The sequence below is a fragment of the Rhipicephalus microplus genome, chromosome 8, assembly GCF_043290135.1.
Source record: "Rhipicephalus microplus isolate Deutch F79 chromosome 8, USDA_Rmic, whole genome shotgun sequence".
NCBI lineage: Eukaryota > Metazoa > Arthropoda > Arachnida > Ixodida > Ixodidae > Rhipicephalus > Rhipicephalus microplus.
Window position 1 is genome coordinate 75,992,940 of NC_134707.1, and position 25,040 is coordinate 76,017,979.

The window sequence follows — 25,040 nt, forward strand, 5'->3', positions numbered from 1 at the left end:
CTTCTCGCTTGGACGAGAAGATTGGGCTTAAGCAAGAAGGTTCGCAGTAGTAAACGCGTTCCCAGTAAAACAATATAGAGACTTATTCGAAATCAAGCACTCATAAACGACTATCCCAGTACGATGGCAGCACCACGACTGTACGTCAGCCTCTTACGTCAAACAACTGCATATGATTAGGTTTCTAAATTATCTTTTTATTGAATTCATAGAATGTTGAAATGAGTGGGTACAATTATGCATTGTCCCCCAATACGCCCTCGTAAAGGCAGACTTGCGACAATGGAAGCGTCGAAATAAATCCCCTCTTGTGTCGGCCTTGCTGAATTCAGCTGGAATACCTTGAACGAATTCAATGCTGTTTTAAGGTTTTACCCACCTATTTTTTAGTCAGTCTCATAAAGTCGAAATTTCAATGGTTCCACTAGATATACATTTTACGAGACATCCTCACATTCTACTTTAGACGTCTGCCGCCAACTTTTTTTTTTTCAATTATATACGACTTTTGTGCGCAACAAATGGTCACTCATCATAGAGCTCATACTACGATTTCAGTATTTGAAAGTGTGAGCTGTCACGGGTAGCCCTATGTATCTGCACCGTATCACAAACCCGAAGCACGCTATACCACGTCATTGTGCGGAGTTTGTCTCCCACGTGGCCAACAAGTCTGGCCTGTCAGTGTCAGCACTGTGCAATGGAACGACGCAACTACCCTGTGAATAATGCTGACGGCCTGACTTTTATTCTTATTTCAGTATGAAATGGAATAGACGTACTTTATTTTACAGCGGAAGCTGTGTATGGCTAGGAGAAATGAAAGTCGTTCGGTAGCGGTAACATGAGCAGTCTCCATTGGCTGTGCAATCAGCCACACCGTTACCAAGAGCGCGCGCCATTGGCTGCGTTGTGAGTGACGTCGTCGCAGCCGTGGCGCCGAACTCACGCGCAGCTGTTTCTGCTCAAACCAGCCCGCAGAGTTGGCTCCCGATGTCGGACGCTTGCAACAATGCGGCGTTCCGGCGTGAGTGTGATGTATGCGGAGGCGCGTTTGCCGGGGCGAACGCCGCTTTCGGCGTGAGTGTTTGCCCAGTGGCACATTGGCTTCGCTTGCGACGTCTGTGACCACCTGTGGTTCGCGAACAACCACTTTGTTGTTGAACGCATTGCGAAACACATTCAACCGCTTATTACAATCCTCCATGAACGGGATCATGCGAGACACAAGGGGCGGCATGTGAAGTACATACTGTGATAAACCCGAGCGTGAGGTGTCATCTCATCAAAAAGCACGAACATGTAGCCAGTAATTGTGAAACGCTTCAGTGCCACATCGGGTTGAACCCACTGCTAAACAACCGTACCGCACGTTTTATCTTTGGTTAGTTAACCATTTGTATGGATTGCTTGTGTGCTGATTTTTTTTATATGCGGAGCATTTCTTATACGCACGATATCGCGCTTCAGCATGGCGTTGACGGCGCCGTCCACTCTCCCACCGCGCACTCTCGCATCTCGCGTATCGTGCCAGCCCAGGAAGACACCCGCAAAACTGTCGCTCAAGAAGCCAATGAAGGCTATATACTACAGGGCGTTCAGCAAGCTGAGCATACGCAGTGGGGATGCGAACCTCTTCCTCAAACGGGAGCGGTGGCGGAGAGCGTTGTTCAGAACTATGTCAAGGGCGTCTTGGTTTTCACTTGACGCTTTGCTTGACTCGAGTAGATGCGATCGAAGCAAAAGTATACCTTCAACCATGTGGGTGCACAACCCAACATCAGCGTTCCACGAGTCGTTCCACCAACTTCTGCTCCTTCGAGGAAACGCTGGAGCACATTCTATGCCATTGCCCAGCATACCAGTCTGAACGACGTATTATGGAAGCGAAGCTCTGTCAACTGGATTCACGGTCGCTTACAGAAAAGAAGATCCTGGGACTTAGGTCGACGGCTTCCCATACGCGCAAAGCCACGAAGGCGCTCTTGTAATTCTTAAGGAACACCAGACTACACGACCGCTTGTGAAAGAATAGAGTGAGACCGTGCTGTGCAGTTTCGTGCTGACTATTCATTCTTCTCTTTCTTACTCCTCTTCTTTTCTATCTCTTTCCTTTCTAATATTCTCCCCTTCCCGACCCCAAGTGTAGGGTAGCCAACCGAGCCAAGCTTGGTTAACCTCCCCACCTTCTCTCTGTCTCTCTCTCTCTCTCTCTCTCTCTCTCTCTCTCTCTCTCTCTCTCTATATATATATATATATATATATATATATATATATATATATATATATATATATATATATATATATATATATATATATATATATATATATATATATATATATATATATATATATATATCCACCAGTCGTTGAAGTCGACACTTCTCCTTCATTTAATAAACCAAATAATAAACACAAAAATAACAGTTAAGCATTCCTAAATCATATTCACTTACGCACATTCCCGAGATATCTACAACCCTCTGCGACGCATTTACTCTACTTTCTCCCTTGGGAAGACGCGGGTAGCTTTTTTGTCCTGCAGGATGCGCTTAGCGTGTAGCGGGTTTTATTGCGTTATCAAGTTTTTTTTTCACCCATTGTGACTGTCATTTTTAATGATGGATTGTCTCGTTACTTTACAACGTCGTCCGTCTTGCAACGTATGAAGCTATGTGGACGATTGTCAGTAAGCACAATGTGCACTTGGGTGATCATGAAGAAAATGTACGTCCTGATAGGGATTCCCAGCTGGGAGTGGTTGAAAGGACACACTCCTCATCTCCGACTCGCAATTAGAAGTTCGGCCGAAGACGCCACCTGGGCCCACAAGATCATGGCCATCCCCCCCCCCCCCCTCTTTCGGAGGAGCCCCGAGGTGTGGATCTTTCTGCTGATTGAATAAAGTTTGTTCATCATCATCCATAAGCGCTGTGATTAATTTGTAATTGTAAATTAAACATTTATATGGACACTCCAGGAGCATCTACTTTGTCGTGTTTTGGAAACTTATTGGTGTTCCGTAAAGTCCAAACACATCGGTTCACCTTGCACAGAGCATCTTCTGTCTGGGAGCGAAAGCACGAGAAGGCTACAAACGGCCGTGGTTGATGCAAGCGTGACGCGCGCCGGCCGACTCCGTCGGGCGAAGGAACGTGAAGGGAATTGTGCTGCGTCGCCCGAACAGCTAAGGCACACCTAATTCAAAATGGTGCACTGGATCGCGTGCTATCTCTAGAGAAACCATTATTTCGAGGTGGCATGCCCTCAGTTGGAACTCTACGTACTTGATCCTAAAGTGCACATTTAGAAAATTGGAAGATTCAAAGTTGTGACATTTCAAACGTAGCACAACGTTAAAGGAACCCTAACGAGCGCTACATGAAGGCAAGCGCTATGTCGATGCTCTCTGGCTGTTGTTGAAGCACACTTTCAAATACGCACTTGGTTCAAGGCGTTAAGAAACACTCTGTATATATACTTCACGTGCATTGGGAACTGTTCATGACGCTCCGCGATTCTGCGTGTTCGTTGTGACGACTTCTGAGCTGTTTTAGCCACTCTTGTACTGTTGTGAGTGGTACAACTATAGTGTAATCTAGGGATTTCTCTTTGGTAGTTGCTTGCGCAGCTTCCCGTTCGTCGTTGCGTCACTTCCGTGCAGGCCATGAGCTCGTGCGAAGTTCATTTCCGTTCTCTCGTCTAACCGTCTGACAAACAGTTTCGACATTCAGAGTTGCTCCTACGGCGTCTTCCGGGTTGCAGTCGTCACAAGGACCTTGAACGTGTTGGCATCCGCGTTTGAAGCCATAGTTCGAATGTGCGTGCTTCCTTCTTTTAAAAGCAGCTGGCACTTCCTTGTCTCTCTCTACCCACGCGTTCGATTTTTTTTTTAATCTTTGAGATAGTAAGCTTCGCTCTCACATGATTTTTTTTTGCGGTACCATGCAGGAATGAGATATAATAAAGGAAGTAAGACTGTTGCCTAGTTGAATTATGATATAAATAAGTCACGCGTGTTATATTCACGAAAGTGGACAATGAACGGGGAAAGGAGAATTTTATTATCTTTTACCTTCTTTTACCAAATCATTTATCTAATGCGTCAGTAGGATATGAAACGCATAATATCAAAGGGCATTTCTAAACAAGACTATCTGTCAGTGAAGGGACGAATATATATGTATATATATATATATATATATATATATATATATATATATATATAGGTATGGGATATGACACAACGGGAGCGTTGTGCCATATTAAGGAGAGGTCCTCCCTTAATCAGGGGATGAGTTATACTCATCCTCTGATTAAGGGAGGACCTCTCCTGAAGCTGTTGGAAAATAAATATATTTATCCTTGTTGACAACGCTCCCGTTGTGCCATATCCCATACATATATATATATATATATATATATATATAGGTATGGGATATGGCACAATGGGAGCGTTGTGACATATTATGGAGAGGTCCTCCCTTAATCAGGGGATGAGTTATACTCATCCTCTGATTAAGGGAGGACCTCTCCTGAAGCTGTTGGGAAATAAATATATTTATCCTTGCTGACAACGCTCCCGCTGTGCCATATCCCATACCTTCACGAAGACTAACTGGCCCATTGAATTATTACTCCCACTATATATATATATATATATATATATATATATATATATATATATATATATATATATATATATATATATATATATATATATATATATATATATATATATACTCGTAAGATGACTTACTTATTTTATTCTCTTTAAGAAAAAGTGGTGCCGCATTAATCCTACCTTATTCGGTATATACGCGGCGTCTTTGGGATCCCTGCGCCTGTTACTGAAAATAGCATTTATATTGAATATATATATATATATATATATATATATATATATATATATATATATATATATATATATATATATATATATATATATTGTCACGCAGTTTATTTACGTACAGACCTACTGGAAGGCCGAGGAACGCCAACAGGCCGAAAATACAAAACAAACGCAAGCTCGGGTCGCGCGCGTGCACCAACGCTGTGGCTTGCCGTTTCATGCTGCTTCGTCGTCGTTCGCATAGTTCCCTACATTGGCCCCCGGTGAATAGCATAGCCAACCTGGCGACTTAAGGCGTAGTCACTATAGCGGGGTCGTAATACGGCTTCAGGCGACTCACATGCACAATTTCTCGGCCACGACGGCGTAAGTCATGAGACTGTGTCAAAGGCTCAATCTCATAATTGACTGATGACGTACGGGCGAGAATGCGGTAGGGCCCGTGGTATCGTGCCAGTAATTTCGACGAAAGGCCAGGAGTGCTCGGTGGAATCCAGAGCCAAACGAGAGCACCAGTCGCGAAAGTAGAAAGATGTCGGTCGGTGTCATGCCGTAGCTTCTGGTGGCCTTGGTCCTCGGTTGTCAGTGAACGGGCCAATCGTCTGCAATCTTCTGCGTACCTGGCAACATCAGAAATTGCAGTGTACTCAGAGGAGTCGGGCGTGTATGGGAGGATAGTGTCCAGCGTGCGCGATGGTTCGCGTCCGTACAACAGAAAGGGGAGAACCCTGTTGTCGCGTGCGTAGCGGTGTTATACGCATACGTGACGAATGGAAGGACAGTGTCCCAATTGGTCTGGTCTGAAGCTGTGTAGATCGTCAACATATCACCGAGAGTGCGATTAAATCGTTCTGTGAGGCCATTCGTCTGCGGGTGATATGCTGTCGTCATGCGATGAACCATGTTGCACTGAGCGAGCAACGCTTGAATGGCGTCAGACAAGAAAACACGCCCCCGGTCGCTCAAAAGTTCGCGGGGAGCACCATGGCGAAGAACAAAGTTGCGCAGGATGAAAAACGCAACTTCCCTCGTGGTTGCTGCGGGTAGTGCTGCCGTCTCCGCGTAACGCGTGAAGTGGTCCACGCCGACAATTATCCACCTATTTCCAGAAGACGACGTGGGAAGTGCTCCGTATAAGTCGATACCGACGCGGTCAAACGGACGCGCTGGACAAGGCAGAGGCTGAAGTGTACCGGCAGGGCGTTGAGGTGGGACTTTACGTCACTGGCATGCAGTACAAGCACGTACGTACTTGCGGACAAATGTGTACATGCCGCGCCAGTAGTACCGCTGACGTAGACGGTTGTACGTTTTGAGAGCGCCAGCGTGAGCGCTTTGCGGGTCGTTGTGGAAAGCAGTACAAATTTCCGAGCGCATGTGAATGGGTATCACTAACAGCCACCTCCGACCTTCAGACGTGTAATTCCGCCGATAGAGTAGGTCGTCTCGAATAGCGAAATGTGTGGCTTGACGGCGGATAGTTCTTGAGACCAAATCAGCTAACGGATCAGTCAGAAAGGCGAGGAGTTGGGAAATCCACACATCTTTGCGTTGTTCCGATGCCATGTCTGTGAAGTCGATTGGTGTTATGACAGCGGAAGAAGGTGACGAGGGGGTTGGGTCAGCCGGTAGCGGCGAGCGGGATAGTGCATCAGCGTCGGAGTGCTTGCGGCCGGATCGGTATACAACTCGAATGTCGTATTCCTGTAGGCGAAGCGCCCAACGACCAAGGCGCCCCGACGGGTCTTTGAGCGATGATAGCCAGCATAGAGCGTGGTGGTCCGTGACGACTTCGAAAGGGCGGCCATAAAGGTATGGGCGGAACTTCTTCAAAGCCCCGACAATTGCGAGGCACTCTTTTTCCGTGACGGAATAATTACACTCGGCTTTCTTGAGGGTTCGACTCGCGTAAGCGACAATGTATTCTTGGTACTCTGGTTTTCGTTGAGCCAATACAGCACCAAGACCGACACCACTGGTGTCGGTGTGGACCTCCGTACGCGCATCAGGGTCAAAATGACGTAGTATTGGAGGTGATAGTAATAACCGCCGAAGCGCGGTGAAGGATTCGTCGCACTCTTTTGACCAAGCAGAAATGCCTTTGGAAGTTGTCAACAGGTTGGTAAGAGGCGCGATGATGGAAGAGAAGTTGCGCACAAATTGACGAAAGTATGAACACAGGCCGATAAAACTTCGAAGCGTCTTGATGGAATTGGGCTTCGGACAGTCGGCCACGGCGCGGAGTTTCGCCGGATCCGGGAGAACACCCTCTTTGCAGACGACGTGACCCAGTATAGTGAGCTGACGTGCGGCAAAATGGCACTTCTTGATGTTAAGTTGAAGGCCAGCAGAGGTGAGACACGTGAGAATAGCACACGAAGATGAACAAGGTGAGTTGAAAAGTCGCGAGAAAAAACGACGATGTCGTCTATAGGTAGCAAAGGCACGTGTTCCACTTGTAGCCGCGAAGGATGGTGTCAATCATCCGTTCGAAGGTAGATGGGGCGTTGCAGAGTCCAAACGGCATGACGTTAAACTCATACAGCCCATCAGGTGTTACAAATGCAGTCTTCGATCGGTCAGGATCAGCCATTGGAACTTGCCAATATCCTGAGCGTAAATCTAAAGAGGAGAAATATTCTGCCCCTTGCAAGCAATCGAGAGCGTCGTCGATGCGTGGCAACGGGTACACATCTTTCCGAGTTATATTATTGAGCCGGCGGTAGTCGACACAGAATCGAATAGACCCATCCTTTTTGCGCACAAGTACAACAGGGGACGACCAAGGGCTCTGCGAGGGCTGGATGACACCACGCTTGAGCATATCGTCGACTTTTTCGTTGATAATACGGCGCTCTTCCGCTGAAACTCGATATGGTCGTTGGCGTAAGGGAGCATGAGTACCGGTGTCAATGTGGTGCGTGATGTTCGCTGTGCGACCCAAAGATGGTTGAGCGCAATCGAAGGCAGAACGGAACTCTCGAAGAAGGGACAAGAGTTCCCTTCTTTGTGTCGGCGATAGCTCAGCGGCAACAGAGGGCTGGAATGAGTCTGGCGCGGGCAGTGTGGCCACAGGTGGCGTCATAGCATTGAGCTGGAGGTGAGGTGCGTGTTCGGCGAACTCTAGAGGGCGCAAGAGGTCAACGTCTTGTATGTTACCCAAACATTCTCCGCGAAGTAGGGTAACTGGCGACGATAGTGAGTTCACGACGAGCGTGGCGGTAGCACCGGATTCCACGGTGAGTACGGCAAAGGGCAGGTGTAGGCTACGGCGGCGGGTAAATACGTCAGACGGAACGAACAAAACAGTTCCGGCAGGAGCGGCCGTACAGGTCAGGGCTACAAGAGTGGAAGTTCTCGGGGCTATTTCCGTGTCTGCAACAACAACAAGTTTGTAAAGTTCAGGAAGAGAATCCACCAAACAAGAGGTTGGCAGCGGTGTAAGGGCAACTTCTGCACGTGAGCAATCTATGATGGCCCGATGACGCGAAAGAAAGTCCCATCCAAGAATGACTTCGTGGGAGCAGGATGCCAGCACAAAAAATTCAATAGCATAAAGTTCACCTTGGATGATGACACGTGCAGTGCACACAGCTGTAGGTTCTATGCACTGCGAGTTGGCCGTGTGGAGCATCAGGCCCGAAAGAGGCGTCGTCACCTTTTTCAACTTGCGGCAAGAGGTCTCACAGATTATGGAAACGGCGGCCCCTGTGTCGATTAGCGCTTGTGCGGCGGTCCCCTCAACATTGACGTCAATAACGTTTTGCGGCGAGAAAGATGGAGGCCTTAAGCAGTTCGAATTGTATGCAGCTGTTGCCTCCGGAGCTGCAGCGATCAGTTTCCCTCTTCCGTAGCAGGTCGGCGACGCATAGGTGACAGGGAGCGTCGTCGGGGCGATGGTGACCGATGGTTTGCGTAGGGTCGAGGACCGTCAGTGGTGTACCTTGATGGCGTCCTAGACGACGACGCCATTGGCCTGCCCACGGTGTCGACTGGAGGGGGATCTCGGCGACAGTGGCGGGCGACGTGTCCAGCGATACCACAGGAAAAACAGATGGGCCTATTATCCGGCGTCCTCCAAGCGTCTGAGCGACGGTAAAATGGACCTGAAGATCTCGCGTAGGGATACGGCGCAGCAATTGGGGTTGTAGGCACGACATAGGGTGGCGTGGCCGGTTGAGCATATGGCATACGCTGTTGCGTAGGCCGAGCAGCGACGGCGGCGTACGTGAGAGGCGTAGTGACTGGTGGTTGCTGATGCACCGGTGGAAGGGCTTCAGCGACTTGGGTCCGAATGACGTGTTGGAGGTCCGGTGCCAAAGCTTGCGTGGGCTCATGTGTCAGTGGCAGCAGTGACAGCTGGCGCGCTACCTCTTCGCGGACGAAGTCCTTGATTGTCGAAAGCAGCGGCTGCTGATCGGTAGGATGGGCAGCTAGGCGCAAGCTTGCGAGCGTGTCTGGCGTCGTGAGGGCTTGACGAGCAATTGCGCGCTGCCTAAGCAATTCATCGAAGCTTTGACAGAGGGAAACGAGGACAGCAATTGTGGGGGGATTTCTCGCGAGCAACATCTGAAAGGCGCCGTCGTCAATGCCTTTCAGTATGTGCCTGATTTTTTCTTCCTCGGGCATGGTAGAGTTGATGCGGTTGCGTAGATGCAACACATCTTCAATGTAGCCCGTGTAGGTCTCGCCTGGTTGCTGTGCACGGTGACGTAAACGGTGCTCGGCTTGAAGCTTGCGTGCCGCAGGTCGTCCAAAGACGTCCGTAATAGCCGTCTTGAATGCAGACCACGTAGCAATGTCAGCTCCGTCGTTATTAAACCACAGTTGCGCGGTGTCCGCAAGGTAGAATGTGACGTAGCCCAGCTTACTTGGGTCGTCCCATTTGTTACTTGCACCGACTTTGTCGTACCTCGCCAACCAATCGTCGACGTCCGACTCAGTGGAGCCCGTGAAGATAGGAGGGTCTCGTTGAGGATACACGGCACCGCAAGTGACATGGACGGTCGAAGGTCCCACCTGGAGAGGCGTCTCGGTGGCCATCTTCGTGTCACGTAGAGGGGGAAGCGTACGGGAGCGAAGTTCCAGGTTTGTACGGGAGTCCACACACCTCCACCAGATGTCACGCAGTTTATTTAAGTACAGACCTACTGGAAGGCCGAGGAACGCCAGAAGAGCGAGGAACGCCAACAGGCCGAAAATACAAAACAAACGCAAGCTCGGGTCGCGCGCGTGCACCAACGCTGTGGCTTGCCGTTTCATGCTGCTTCGTCGTCGTTCGCATAGTTCCCTACAATATATATATATATATATATATATATATATATATATATATATATATATATATATATATATATATATATATATATATATATATATATATATATATATATATATATATACAAGGAGCTGACAGCTAGGTGGTTTCGTTAACTTTTTCGTGCATGCGCGCATGTCTTCCCAGTGAGCCGCAACTGTGTGGTGACTGTCTCGGATGTCGTACAGTCTCCCCTCCCCCCCCCCTGGTGTTTTTTTTTCTTTCTTTAATTTTTAACGCACATTCTGTTCCTTCACTGACAAGGAGCCAATGCATATAATGAATATCGATGGCGGTGCCTCATTCACCGGCTTTTTCGCTCCTCCCGATGCCACCAGCATGCACTTAAAGCGCTTAAGCCCTCCCCATTAACTTGTCATACACTTCAAAGAGGAACGAGCCGCCAGCGGACTACACGGAAAGGTGAAATACAAAAACGGCGGCTCCCTGCCCACTTGGGGAAGTGTGGGTGCGGGGGAGGTATTGTTGACAATGATGACATTCCTCATCTACCTCTGCCCTACTCTGTTGAAATGCTGCCCCTTTCTAATTACGCCGTGTCGGTCTTGCTTCTTCTCCTAGATTTTCTATATTTTATTTAATGTTTGTCCTCCCGTTTCGCTGTTTCTTCTTCTTTTTTTCTCTCTCTCTCTCTCTCTCAATTGACCCCTCCCCTCCTGTCCCGACAGGATATAAAAAGCACGGAACATGTGTAAATAGTATTATGCCTTGAAAAAGACAGGGTTCCTGTCGAAACGTCGGCACAATAAACAGTTGTTATGTGAAAGCGCATCCACTTTCATATATATATATATATATATATATATATATATATATATATATATATATATATATATATGAGATATAACAGACAGTAATGCCAAGGAATGTACAGGGGAAGTTATTAGAACCAATGGAATGTAAATAAGAAGAAAGAAGAAAGAAAAGTGGATGAAAAAATTACCAGCTGTGAGCAGGAATCGAACCTACGACCTTCGAATAACGCGTTCGATGCTCTAACCACTGAGCTATCACAGCGGCCGTCCCTCCATCCACTTTTTGGGGTTTATATGTGAATTTAGAAGTAGGAGTGACAGTCAGCGCCATCTATAAGCCAAACAACGACTGTGAAAACACTCTTATGCGCATGTTTGGCGTCACGTAGCACGTGAACTTATTATGAGCGGGCAGCTGATTAATTGTCCCTCTTATACAACCTAAACACGCCAAGTCTGCCAGTACAAGACCCTCGTTCAATGAAATAAGGGAGAGAAGTGTATACCTAAGGGCTCGTATTTCCGTGTTTTAACACAATAATAATGAGATATAACAGACAGTAATGCCAAGGAATGTACAGGGGAAGTTATTAGAACCAATGGAATGTAAATAAGAAGAAAGAAGAAAGAAAAGTGGATGAAAAATTTACCAGCTGTGAGCAGGAATCGAACCTACGACCTTCGAATAACGCGTTCGATGCTCTAACCACTGAGCTATCACAGCGGCCGTCACAGAGGGACAATTAATCAGCTGCCCGCTCATAATAAGTTCACGTGCTACGTGACGCCAAACATGCGAATAAGAGTGTTTTCACACTCGTTGTTTGGCTTATAGATGGCGCTGACTGTCACTCCTACTTCTAAATTCACATATAAACCCCAAAAAGTGGATGGAGGGACGGCCGCTGTGATAGCTCAGTGGTTAGAGCATCGAACGCGTTATTCGAAGGTCGTAGGTTCGATTCCTGCTCACAGCTGGTAATTTTTTCATCCACTTTTCTTTCTTCTTATTTACATTCCATTGGTTCTAATAACTTCCCCTGTACATTCCTTGGCATTACTGTCTGTTATATCTCAATAATATTGTGTTAAAACACGGAAATACGAGCCCTTAGGTATACACTTCTCTCTCTTATATATATATATATATATATATATATATATATATATATATATATATAAACCTGCAACAGCCTTGCATGGTCGTGTTTCAAACTCTTGGCGCTCTACATCGTCCAATAGGCCGAGTCCGGAGACGGGCACACAGTGAGGTCTCATCTTTTGTGTTTTCGGCACACGTGTGACCGTGGCGTGCATACAGCGAATTTTCGCTTCGCCAGAAACTGTCTTTACTGTGCTTTTCCTATTACCTGCGTGCGTGGATGTCGACATTTTATTCCTAAATGTCGATTGAGACGTTTCTTTCTGAAGCTCGTGTACCAGAGACCGTTGCTCTTTCATGGCGGAGCTCTTCAACACTGACAGTTGAGAACTTTGATGCATTACTGTGAGAGAAGATAAGTGCGAAGGCAAATTATGATTTCGTATATCCGCAGGGTAAAGAGCCTCCATCAGGCGATGCGAGGAGGACAATCACATCTGGTGACATTTTACTTACTTAGATAGGAAAGCTTGTGAACTCTCGTTAGGTGAGGCTAAACTTTCGAGTGGGCGAGAAATCAAGGTTCGTTAACCGTATTGCTGATCGATTTAAGCCCGCCGACGCTGACTGATGATCACTGTGCGCGTTTTCGTGCGGTTGTTCGTAGCTTCACAATTATTTGCGTTGAATTCCCATTTAGAAATGGAGAAAGGAAAGTTTTTGTTGTTGTTTTGTTGACAAGCGGATAATGAAAGTTCAGAACGCTCGTAGCGTCGTCGTGTAGATTAGGTGCAGGTCATTGCTTGGTGACTCGTAGCCGACAGCTGTTTCACTGTTTCTAGTTCTTCGAACAGTGCTAGTCAATTCGTAGAAGCATCACGGGTTACTTTCTGCGCGCCGACCCGCCGCTTTCGTGGTGTGACTGAAGTAGTTAACAATGCCGAGTGTAACCTTCAAATTATCATTTATCAGCAGAGCTGCTCTTCATGTGACTGCTCTTGTTTGCGGTATTGAGTGTGATGACGCTACAAACTGGGAGGTAGCCGGTGTCTATTAAAAGAAAAAAAAAGGCGCAGACCCCAGATTGCCTCCAGCGCATTTCTGCGCATTTTTCGGCCGGTTATCTGCACAACAGAAAACCGGTGTTGAGTAGATTGATATTGATCGATATGTGGGGTTCAACGTCCCAAAACCACCATATGATTATGAGAGACGCCGTAGTGGAGGGCTCCGGAAATTTCGACCACCTGGGGTTCTTTAACGTGCACCCAAATCTGAGCACACGGGCCTTCAACATTTCCGCCTCCATCGGAAATGCAGCCGCCGCAGCCGGGATTCGAACCCGCGAACCGGTGTTGAGTTGAAACATTGGAATAAAAAACTGGTCTGATTGCTTACGCAGTAACTTCAGACGACGTGTTTTTCTCGGTCGATTTATTAATTTTGTCGGGGAACTCTTCGAAAGCCTCACTTATCGTGATGCGGCACTGCCTGGAAGATCACAGGCACCTTAGCCGTCTTTGCACCGCCCTTGAGATCGGGCCATCTCCAACGAAGCTACAATACCACGGGAGAATGTGACGAGGCTATGACGTCACGATGACTGTGATACCTGATATCTGGGGTGCCATGATGACGCAATATGATTACGCCATCATGTGGTGGTGTTTTTTGCGCTGCACTTCCCTGACGTCACGGGAATCTGATTCCGATGATCAAATTTCGCCTTTGAAGAGGCGTTTAAGACTTTCGTCCTATTACCGCGATATTATAAACGCAGCCCAGCATAGCAAGAGATTCAGTGTGACGATAACCTAAGGAAGAATCAAATGTGAAATGAAGTATCCTCGCGTAGGACAAGCTAAAGCGGCCATATTGTAGAGCGTCCGTTTTCGTCAACGAAACGCTGGCCGGTGTTACGCCGGATGGGAACTTCATGAACTTGTCTGAGACTGGGAGCATCACTTTGTATAACATTGCGATTTAATGCTATCGTCTTCACGGCTTTGCCCGTGTGTCGAAACACTTCCCTCGCTCTTTTTTTTTATATATGAATTCTCGTAATGAGCGTCGGAATTAGGACTTTGGTTCTTCATACAACGTCCGCGACTTTCGCTTAGTAGAATTCGACTGCATTCACCAACGTCGATCTTCACAATTTGGACCCACACCAACAGCTCTGTCTTCCGTCGGGAATAAGCAGAGGTGAAAAGACGTTCTTGTGCCGCCCGCGGCTCGGGGTGGCCTTTATGAATGCTTATTTGTTTCAAATCGAAATGGCCAGCAGCCCGACATGCGACAACTGTGGCTGCGCGGAGACAATTGCCCACTATCTCCGTGAGTGTCCACGCTTCAGTTTGCCAAGCAAAGAACGTTAGAAAGTACTAAATAGACTTGACAACCGGCCAAGCGCCAATTATCGGAAGAAAGTGTCGTACGACACTGGCCGAGACCGTCCTTGGCACGCAAGGCATTAAGAGCGTTGTTGCGCTATTTGCGGGCAAGTGGCCTTGGAGACAGAATGTAAGCGGTGTCGTATAACTAACTGTTGCTCTTTTTAAGTGTCTCTGTTCTTTCACCTTTTACTCCCCTTACCCGCTTCCACAGCACAGGGTACCCAGCCCGTCTCAGATTTGGTTAATCTCCCAGTTATTCATTTCATCTTCTTCGTTTTCCACCTGTAGGAAAAGGTGAACTCCAGAGAAAAAAAAAGCATTCGCCATTTCTCAGTGATGTGTTTTGCGAGCCACTGACAAGGTCGCAGCTGTCATGACTTTCTTATGCATTGTGAGCCGTTCGGCAGACGTCTCAACGAGGTCTCCCCATTGTCACCAACTGTATGCCCCTGAATGACAAAGTAACTTAAATAGAGTTAAATGTCTCCACCAATTACGCTATATGAATGCGCTTTCAGGGTGTCCAGCCAAAGGGATGTCACGTTAAACAGTGGTTTATTTATTTATTTATTTATTTATTTATTTATTTATTTATTTATTTATTTATTTATTTATATACTGTACCTTCAAGGCCCGAGGGCATTACAGAAGGGAGTGGTAAGCAGGAAATTTTCAAAAAATGCGGTAGTAATATCATTCAGAAAAGTTAATACAGTAGATGCAATAAAAAACAACAGACGAGTAATAGCAGTAGTCTGGTAGAGTTAGTAAAGGCTTAGCTAGTACTAACATGAACAAACAGAGCAACATGATACTTTTCCTGCGTATACAATGCTATATAAATTGTTTATAATAGTTGAAAAGCAAAAACAATAAAAATAAGCTGTTATTATTTCCATGTTAAACAGTGTCAGCTACAGCACTGCGACAAAGTTTGTTATCAGTGATGACGAAAATGTCACTAGGAAAGTGGTTCTATTGCCGAGATGTTCTAGGGGAAAAAAATGAAAAAAGTGTTAGTATTTACTGATTTTATGAGTTCTGACTTTGTGATAAGTAATGCGGCTATGGAATGAAATCGTTTCGAAGAGGTGCATGATGGTATAACTTATGAAGCAAAGTTAAGCGACCTATTTTCTCCGAGATGATAGTGGTGGAAGACGTAGATTAGCTTTCATTGAAGATATGCTGGAAGTGCAGGTCTAGTTGTAATGAATGAATCAAACTAAATTATTTTGACTTTGGGAGGAAGGACCGTAACTGATTGACCCTTGGACGACTCTAGGCAAATCCATCCGGTCTGAATGTCTAACCGGGTACTATACCTCGAGAAGAAACGTTCAGTAAGTAATAATCAGTCAAGCTCGCTAAGTATGATTCTGCTCGATTAGTGATTGTGGCGTGTGAGTATTGTCTAGGTATTCGACCCTCGAATTTCAAGCTAAATAAGTTTTCAGGCCGCATCATTATGATGCTCAGACCACGATAAGAATTTTTTCAGCAGAGTTCAGAATAAAAAAAAATACTAAACATTATTGCTATGGCAACATGAATGAACTATCGTTTCTTTTTCGTCATCATTGTAAATGTTTTTGATTTCTTTGCGAAGGCAGGGGTAATGAAGAATGCTGAGCTTAGTGCTGCGCTGTAACTCTCGTCTTTGAAGCTTTACTCTCAATTGTAGAATAATACTGCTCGTACGACGTCAGCATCTTCGCAAACACGCGGTAGTTTCCTTGCGAATTGGCGGCCAGTGCCTAACGAGCCGCACTGCCCGAATAACTTATTAACCATAGGAATGTCGGCGTCGCTATGCCTAATGACTCGTAATGAAAACTGCTCTTAACGCCCACGGCTATACTACGCAAGGCATCTCGCCATTTGAATATCACCTTTATTTGCATGCGAATCAGCTCTGCCAATTCCACGTTGCCATGGGTACTCCTAATGCGAGTAGCACTCTTTGTGAATTTGCATTCAAATTTAGCCAATACGTTCATCACGCCTTCGCAAGACGAGAGGCACTATTGAAGGGGATGTAGCTAAAGCTGGATAAATTCCCATTTAACAACTTGGGCGACATGAAGCAGATGACACGTCACCTGTTAATTATGACGCCATAACAGCACTTCCCCCTGGCCTCCAGTTTATGAGTGAAGCTTCTTTTGCAGCTACTCCTGACTGAATGAATTGTTCAGAGATATGTTTAGAATTTTGGTTAGTTGTGGACTGGCCGTCACTGATAGGCATTATTTATAAATGTATTTTTACCTTTCATGAAGAGGATGTAGGCCCGTGTGCTCAGATTTGGGTGCACGTTAAAGAACCCCAGGTGGTCTAAATTTCCGGAGCCCTCCACTACGGCGTCTCTCATAATCATATAGTGGTTTTGGGACGTTAAACCGCACATATCAATCAATTTCATGAAGAGGATCATTTATAACACGTTTTTAACATAAAATAATACCAGAGCTGTATGTAATTGAATTGTGAACTATTCAATTGATCAGCGGCCATATTATCAAATATTTATTTTGTGAGGTCCGTAAGTGTTTCTAATGCAGAAATTGTGTACCTGTGGTCCACCGGCAAAACACTTACTGTGAGGCAAGCCGTGCTTCTCAATCAAGAAAAATATGAAATTGTTTTTTTTGCAATATTAAGTCTATGATGTGACACAAGATGGGTGTTAGACCATATACTTTCTTTGTGTTCGTCTACTAAATGTTCTTTTTTATTATATTCACTTTACGCGTTATCGAGATGTACTTGCTTCATTAAATATTTGAGTCAGGTCGAACGGGCTAGAAAAGTCTTTCTCAGACATCACAAATGGTTGATGCTGCGTATAGCATAAAAGCGCTCCTATGGCAGCCATAGGCAATGATGAAAAATCTAGAGAGCCAACTTGCGTTTTCTACATCTCACCAATTAGGTCTTCATGTTGATCGCTCTATAGCCAGTGATCACCCGTTATATTCGAACAATGATATTGATGCTTGCGTCTTGTAACCAGATACTTTAACGGGACGCCCTTGCTCGTGTACATTTTCGACAACAGATGTCTTTACATCGTAGCGTTTGATTTTTCTCTGTTTTCGTAATTCGCCCATGCAGGCCAACATAACAATTTTATTACAACTAACAGAAAATGACGCCAGGGAAAGAATAGTGGTTGTTATTAGAAGCAATTGTTATGTAAATTTGAAGAAAGAAAAGTGGACGAAAACACAATTTTTCTTGGGCAGGGACGAAACTGGCCACTTTCGAATAACGCGCCCGATGCACTACCAACTTGCCAATGTGGTTAACGCACCATTCTCTTTATGAAGTATATATGTGTGTCTTAAATGTGGGAGCGTCCGCCAAGGCCACCTGTTGCCATGGCGGCGAGTGTGGAACACTCTTCCCCGTTTGGTGTCACGAACTACATGATCTTGCGAACAATTTGTCTTTCTTATCGTAATCTGGACTCGCAATTCACGCTTCTCACAAATTTATCCGAACACCACTTATATATTAGCTGCTTCTTTGAAACTTAGCAGTTCACCAAAGCGACTACACAGTTTTTTGTCGCCTTTACCTCACCCACGCGCCAGGCTTAACGAACAAACAGCGTCCTTCAGGTGAACGTCTTTACTGTGAAAGTTGTAGGAACGCCGAAAAACGGAATCTGTATTCAAATATACCGATAGAAAGGGAACAAAAGCCAATGTGCGGTCGGCGGAAAAGTAAAGGTGAACGCTTTTCACTGCGCCATTCTTGTCGTACAGTCACTGAGTGTTCCCAAAGAAAGGACACAAAGCAGCCCGGGCAGCGTAAACAACTGCCCATGCGCCTTTGTACTGGGAGTCGATAGCAGCGCCTGTGTACGCCTCCTTTCTCAGGCCTGCCCTTCTTCCCCTCACTCTCTCGCGCACAAAAGAAGCTCCGTGCTTCCTTAGCAGCCTTTATTTGGCGGAGGAAGAAATAAACTACAAGCAAAGCATCGCACCGCGCGGCCAACCTCGAAAAACGCAGTGAAGAGAGTCTGATTGAAGTTAAAGATGGCACTATTTTCGTTTGCTCTTGAGGAAACGGAGATCACTCTCCGTGAGGCATTCTGAAGCAAGAACAGTGCGATATTCTACATGGAGACACACACACACACACAGACAAAAAAAACGAGAGAGACAAGCACTCACCTTGAATTTAACTTTTATATAAAAGTTTAGTTGAAAATATGTACGATATGGTTTCCCGAAGAATATATATGGAATGGTTTTTCGTACATCACGCCGTTCCTACTTCATAATGCTAAGCCAACTAACCTTAATCTTCGCTTTACTTCCTTTCACCTTTGCTAGCTTACTAATAGGCCCAACGCGTGACCTCAGAGATAGCGCTGATTGGTCGAGAACATTTACTCGGCTAAGCTTGAAACTAGGAAGAGAGAAAAACTCTTGGATGGAGTGCGACGTGACACTCTTGGAAGCCTGGTGATGAATTATTTGGGTACACGTAGTCCCTGGTCGTGTTATATGCAAGCGCTTGCTTTAGTTGCGTGCGGACGCGTAGTCATACCCAAGAGACACTGCGTGCAGTTGGGCAGGAGCGGCATCAGAGGAAGTTAGCCTAGCTTAAAGGCACTATGTGGCGCTTCCTTCTAGCTTTCTTTCCTTTTTTATGGAAAAAAAATGGACGCGTATTTGCGTGAATCGCTGCAAAAGTAATCGAAAAACGATAGTTCTTTCCTCTTGAGGTGCTCGGCGACATAGGGACGCCATCTGGCAGCAATGTCGGGAAACAGGATCTTGTGTAAAACCAAGGGCCACTGGCAGGTGGCAGCACCCTGTAGTCTTGGCGAAGCAAAGTGAACGCTCCTTTTTTCATGCGTAGTGTCGCATTGTCAGCTCAACGTAGGAAACATTAGAGAGTTTTAGTACTGCGGACAGGTGTTACGAGAGCGCCTTGCGTTACGTGGCATCGTTTGCCGTGAATGGGCTTTTTGTACGTCGTAGTACCCGCGTACGTAACGAACGTTGTGCCATCTGGTAGATCTATATAGAAGTACGTGTTTTGGTCAAGCTGGCCTAATCGAAGTGTGCTAGCCGGATTATGGCCATATTTTTCGGCCGGTGCTCGCCTTTGATGCCACCATGTTGTGAAACGAAGTCTCGCGCTGTCGCGAACGTGTTTGAGAGCGGCGCGGCCACCTAATACGTACACATGCACACATCGCATGTGTGCGTATTTAGCGGCCGCGTGCGTAACGCGATACGTGCGCGTTGCGGTCTCCGCATGCGCAATGCGCAAAACGTGGCGTCCTTAGGTACTCAACACCGCCACGTATGATACTTACGCAGTACTAAAACTAGAGAGTAGGTAGGTAGCATGCGTAGGTAGCACTATTTCGCAGTACTAGAGTACTGCGGAAAAGTGCTACCCACGCTTCACGCAAGCACCTTGCGTTACGTGGCGTCGTTTGCTGCGAATGGGCTTTTAGTACGCCGTAGTACCCGCGTACGTAACGATCGTGACGCGTGTTGCGCCATCTTGTAGCTCTCTATAGAAGAATGGGTTGTTTAAGGCAAATCCAATCCAAGTGTCCTGGCCGGATTGTCGCCATATTTTCAGCCGCTCTAGTACGCTACCGTAGACGGTGCTACTATACGGTGCTACTTGATGCCGCCATTTTGCGAAACGAAGTCTCGCGCTGTCGCGAACGTGTTCGAGAGCGGTGCGACCACCTCATACGTGCGCACGCACGCATCCACGTACGTAACGCGCTTCGTGTGCAGCAGCTTGGGCTAGTTGGTATGGCATGACGATAATTATAGCGCGAGAACAAAACGACAACGCAGAGACAAGAAGGACACGAAAGGCATGACTGCTCGTGTCTTTCGTGTCCTTCTTGTCTCTGCGTCGTCGTTTTGTTCTCGCGCTATAACTATCGCTACGTGTGCATTGCGGTCTGCGCATGAGGACTGCGTTAAACATGGCGTCCTTACGTACGCAACGTTCCCACGTGCAATGCGTACGCAGTACTAAAACTCTCTACTCTCTATTATGGTATGTAGAATTATGTATCTATGTACATTTTAGCGAATAAGCACCCACTAACACTTACGCGATATTGTCGCCCCTGAAATATGCGTAATATTTGCTTTTTTATCAATAATGCTGACAAGTGTGAACTCAGCCACCAGATCAAGAGGGCTGGGCGCCATGCACGGCCTGAAACTTTCCCTGGCTTGCTGAGCCCGGTGGCAGAAATACAAACCAAAATCTCTGCATTCAAGTAGGAGTATTCCAAGGAAGACTGTTGTCTTTAAAGGGCATTGCCTGTGCAGCAGCGCAAACGCTTGCTCAGACTTAAAGATAACGCAGCGCTTTCTCTTTTACTTTTGCTCTTTTTTCCGTACCCTATCTGAACGTTTCAGTAATGGCGCTAGTGTCCACAGCTGCGTTTTCATTTTGGTGCTGTGACCACTGCGGCGAATGAGAGGCCTGTGGCAGATGTTCGCATCACGAAGGCCCCGAGGCTCGCATACTGCGGCTCGTAGTTAGTGAGATGCGTGCCTGGCCGGGCATTTTTTTTTTCATTCGCTTGATCCAGCGGTATAACTAAGGCCGATTACTTATGCAGACATGCAGCTGCTTGTCTGCGCGAAAGAGAATGCCTGCAGCTGTAAGATATCTGAGACGGGTGGCCGTGGAACAGCGCGAGCAAATGAAGGCGCCCAACAGAAGCTGCTATGGTTAATGATGATTAAACGTTACTGTGCTCGTAAAAAAATACAAATGAACGCTTAAGCCCATTCTATGAGTTTCTTCTACTAGTATTGTTTGGCTGGCTTTGTCAGAGACTACTTATTTACAAAGTTGGATAAAATCCATACCGCTGTTCTCATATCATTAACGTGAAAATGGACTCGAAGTATCAAAAGTTAGTTCCTGAAGCAGTAGCTAATATGAAAGCAGAGTACTTGTGGAATTAGAGCAGCGGCAGTGCTTTTGCGCCATTTCTTACTCCTGGTAGTTGTGATGGTGATTACAGAGCTTTTAAGTCAAGAATCCACGATTCAAAAACGTTCTCCAGAACAGTCATATATTTTCGCCATTTGCATTGAGTGTACCCTTATTTTCAATGTGGTGTTCCTTGTTATGCTTAACACTTCACACAATGGTTTAGCTTGGTATTAGCGTTTTGTCGAGGACACCACTTTATGGCTATATATTGCAGTTTTCCTGCTGCTCGAGAGACGGGACATTTGCATTGTATGGCATAGGTGGCAACGATCTCTAAAACTTTTTTGTTTTATTTAATGTTATCCGCTTGCTGTACATTGTAGAGCTTGCGTCAGTGTTTTCTTTTTTTCATTGTGTCCGCTGCGTGATATTTAGAGAACATGCCAATGGCTACATATTTGTGTCACCCGCCACATTATTGTTTCTCGATCAACCTTTATTATACATAGTACAGCACACAAAGTACAGTAGACACAAGTAAGGGGCAGAGTGGGCAAAAAAGGCAAATTAATGCCTGACAAGGTGCCGTAACCCGTCCCAGACTATAAAGCGCAAAAAACCATTAGTGTACACATAATTTAAATGTTTTAACAAAGAAGCAGCCGCATTTACAAATCTTTATAAGAACTTATAAAAGAAACGTTAGATAAACATTTTATTAAGTACAGAGCTGTCTGCAAGACTGAGTTTATTGCAAACAAAGCAAGGAATATGTGAAGAAACCCAAATTTATCGAATGGTAAACTTAATGCCTTCGGTGTAACTCCTCCGGTACGGTTTACGGTGTACCATACTTCTGCAGTGCCACTGCAGGGTTCTTTTGTTCACCTTTTCATTTTCACTACACGTTGCCAAAACAAGTTGTCTACTTCAGGGACGTTACTGATTTAGCTAAGTTACTTGAAGCAGACAAAGCTGTGATGCCTAGTGGTGCTGTGATTTTGCAGCAGACGGAGGTGAAGAAATCACTGTCAGGTTAAGGATATATCGCACTGCTGTCTTTACGCAGTGCCAGCCCACACATTTTCGCTCACGTTTCCCTGTATGTGAACGCCCGCTGATCGACGAGGGGATTGTGTGTACGGGATATTCATGAACTCTTGCGAAATCGTTGAGGTACGATAACCCCAGAAAAGAGATTGATCTGAAATCCCAAGCATCGCCTCATTGATCATAAGCTTGCGAAATTGCTGCCTTAACCAAATGATTGACAATGCATTCGAACTCTTAAATATGCCGTGTAACATGCAGTGCAAGAAGATGAAAGAGAACAATTGCGTTGTCGGGGTCTGACGTAGGCATTTATTGCCTCCACACTCTCTTCAATAACGCACATATTACCCCTGTAATGCCCGCGATCAGTTATGCCTCCAGAAAAATTGCGAGAAAACGCTGACTATATTTAGTGTTTTTGTGCAGTTCATTTTAAGGAAAATATGAATGAAATTTTGTTTGAGGCATAACTTAATTAGTAATAATTGGAAATTGTGAATTAGTATCGTATTATATGTAAGTCACTGTCCCTTCTTTATAGTTTGATATCTGCAATAGTTGCTTATCGTGACGCCTATTGTATTTTAGTAGCTTTGTTGAGGCATAATATTCAATGTATCAAATATGATACACTAGGGATCACAGGGTTGACAGAAAAATATGAGAGATCTATCTCGTGCCATTGTTTGAAATGCAAACCTGGTAAGTACGCACAGTGGCTATGTAGCATGACGATAGTTTTAGCGCGAGAACATAACGGCGACAAAGAGACAAGAAGGACACGACACGTCTTTGTTCTGTTCTGGCGCTATAACTATCGTCATGTCATACCAAGTAGCCCAGACTTCAACACTTCTAAGCTATGTAAAGATCAATACAGTGATTTTTGATTGATTTGTGGGGTTTAACGTCCCAAAACCACTATTTGATTATGAGAGACGCTGTAGTGGAGGGCTACGGAAATTTTGACCATTTGGGGTTCTTTAACGTGCACCCAAATCTGAACAGTGATTTTTAGTAGGTGAACAGGCGAGACGACTGGTGGAAAACAAGCAACTTAAACACGTTACTCCAATCTGTCAGTCATTCGCTATGGCAGGTGGCGTTGCTTTTTTTTTCTGTATTCCTGCCTGATTCATCTCGCTTCAGACTGCGTCTGACGTGTGGTATTGTGTAAAGCGCCGCCCGCGGCTCTTATTTCCTGCGACGCATGTGTCCGCCGTGCGGTATCTAAAACGAAAAGTGACCGACTACATTTATCATCTACGATAAGCGTCCGCATACCTCCCTTTTCAATTTTTTTTCAGCTTTCAAAGCAGCGTATATATTGTCACGCGTGGGCCTGCTGCCACAATTTCTTCAAGCGACATTGTATTAATGTGTCTCGTATTTGTGTACACCTTTGCTCTAGTGACCTGTGATTATGTAATAAATTTGGTAACGAAATGTGTGAGTGATAGATAACCTCTTTCTTTTAAAAATTTCTGATCGGTACGTTCGTATAGGTTTCTCACCTGCATACTGCACACCGAGCGACGGTATGCAGTATGCAAGTGAGAAACCTATACGGTCGCTCGGTATGCAGGTTCACTCGGTATGCATACTGCATACCGAGTGACGATATTTAAATTATTGCAATGCCTCGCTTTGGTGGCGTGGTTAGATAACTGTTGAAGAAGAAACCATGGGGATGTACAACTCAGCGCTAATTGATCTGATACAAATACAACACTTTTTCGGTTAGACTGCTAATTTATCAAGAAAGATATAGTTTTGTTCTTTCAGTCTTGCGTTAGTGCTTCTTTTTTAGTATTTGAAGTGAACGACATCCAATCTGTCCATTTCGGAGTCCTTATTTAACGTGAAATATATCAGGGTGGAGATTACCAGTTTTATTTAATTTGTCACGTTCTGGATTTCGCTACGTAGTGGCTTATACCGAATCTATAAATAGGTGAAAATCACGGAAGCCAAAAAAATCGTTATTCCCACAGTGTAGCGCCAAATTTTGTGTAAGGTGAGAAACTCGATTGATTAATTTGTGGGGTTTAACGTCCCAAAACCACCATATGATTATGAGAGACGCCGTAGTGCAGGGCTCCGGAAATTTCGACCACCTGGGGTTCTTTAACGTGCGCCCAAATCTGAGCACACGGGCCTACAACATTTCCGCCTCCATCGGAAATGCAGCCGCCGCTGCCGGGTAAGGTGAGAAACTCATCATAGGCAAAAAATAAAAAGCAGTATGGCATGAAAATGCATGAAGTGATTGAGGCTGCCATCAGCACAAGTTGTCTAGTCTGGTGATTGTTCACTTGGATTCTTTTTTTCGTAATATAAGTTGTCTTCCACACTTTCGAGAAAAGAATTTTCCGTGAACTTGTTTCTGCAGTGGAGAAAACTCTATAAACCCGTGTGCATAAAAATTGGCAGTCTTTAAAGAGCCTCGGGTCGTCGGAACTTCCGGGGTCATGTGCTACGATGTTTTTCATAATTGTTGGCTTGGCGTGTATATAAAAATACAGATAATATTTTTAATATTCATAGCCGCCTTTGCGCTGCAGAGAAAATAACAAGCAAAATACAAATTTTA

General features: G+C 45.6%; 1 protein-coding gene across 4 annotated transcripts in view; it reads left to right on the forward strand.

The window, feature by feature from the left end:
* The window catches only part of LOC119164551 (synaptotagmin-1), a 238,143-nt gene that overhangs the window by 102,694 nt on the left and 110,409 nt on the right, over nt 1-25,040 (forward strand). The gene's annotated exons all lie outside the window — the stretch shown is intronic.